This window comes from Propithecus coquereli, unplaced genomic scaffold, assembly GCF_000956105.1.
Source record: "Propithecus coquereli isolate 6110/MARCELLA unplaced genomic scaffold, Pcoq_1.0 Scaffold22, whole genome shotgun sequence".
NCBI lineage: Eukaryota > Metazoa > Chordata > Mammalia > Primates > Indriidae > Propithecus > Propithecus coquereli.
In genome coordinates this window covers 1,935,741-1,937,180 of record NW_012147189.1, presented here as the reverse complement: position 1 = coordinate 1,937,180, position 1,440 = coordinate 1,935,741, and the positions used below count along the sequence as shown (strand labels likewise).

Sequence of the window (1,440 nt, the reverse complement as noted above, 5' to 3'; positions counted from 1 at the left end):
TGTTTAATACTAAAATCTAGACATACATGACACATCTTTTTCCTTTCCAAAGAAATTCTCAGAAAGGTTTTTTTCCCAAGAACAACTAATAAGCTCTCTGTGCGTTCAGGGACAATTAATCTATTTTCAGTATTTTCAGAAATACAGTTTTATTATATTTTACAGCAAATGATGTTTTCAAAACATGAATATGTCCCAACATAACTGGTAAATTAGGATCAATTTGAGCACAAAGCGAATTCATGTTTGCTTATATACAGTATCTGCAGGAAACACTAAGTGAACACAGAAAAGTGTACCCACCTGAACTGAAATGTGGGAATACACAAAACACACCCCCTCCAAATATATAACAGTTCACCAAATGTGTTATGCTACTTTCATCCACCCATCTACATCTAGTGTTATAACTGTCCGACATCAGATAATCCTCCTCCTACTACTTCACAACATTCTCATGTTTCAATCCTTCTGAAGGCCACTTCACATGTAAACTTCAGGTCTTTTTTTCAAGACAAAGTACCACATTTATTGCAACATTTATATAGTTCTTAATCATTTAGCATGTATAAAACTACGCTACATTTTTATTAGGTTCCTATCCCTTTTAATGTGTCACCAATGGAGTTTTTGAAGTGTTTACACCCCTAACCCCACTTTTCCCACAAACCCTGTAATTTTTATTGCTTGATTTTGCATAATGCTATGATTTTTAGGAATGCATATGTTACATTATAGCAGAGCTGGCATTAATAGCTAAATCCCCCAAATAACAAAAAAAAAAAAAATTCGTCAGGAGAATATAAGACGAGTAAGTTTATCATGATCCTTCCAGAATAAGTCAACCTTCGATTGTATTACCAGAGTCAACTGGAAACAATATTAGTTTTTTAGTTTCTTTTTTGAGCAGTTCTTAATTGCAAGGATGAGTATTTTATGACTTTTAGTCCTTCTTAGAAACTTCATGGGTCCACTCAATCCTCTTAAAAATCTAAGATATGTTATGGGATTTTCATGATTTTATTTCTCCTATATCTTGAAACATTCTGCTGTTTCATCATCCTAAGAACTATTTCATCATTACTCAATAATTATTACTAAGTATGCTAAAAATACTAATAAAAAAATACAAGAATGAAATTCCTATGGCGGGCTGACAAACTGTGGTATGCACACTAAATCCCATTCGCCACCTGTTTCTGTACATGAAGTTTTATTGGAACACAGCCTGCTCATTCCTTTATGTATTGTATTTTGTTCCTTTCAACTACAAAGGCAGAGTTTAGTAGTTGAGACAGAGATTGAATAGCCCACAAAAACTAAAATATTTACTGTCTGGCCCTTTACAGAAAAACTTTGCTAACCCCTGGCCCGGAGGATGACACAGTAGTGAAACAAATCATCTGTATTGCATCACTCTTTGATTTTTTTTTTTTTTTT

The 1,440-nt window shown here is 33.4% G+C and overlaps 1 protein-coding gene across 1 annotated transcript in view; it reads right to left on the bottom strand.

Moving 5' to 3' along the window:
• RASA1 (RAS p21 protein activator (GTPase activating protein) 1) overlaps nt 1–1,440 on the bottom strand; it is a 160,213-nt gene that overhangs the window by 53,205 nt on the left and 105,568 nt on the right. The window lies entirely within an intron of this gene.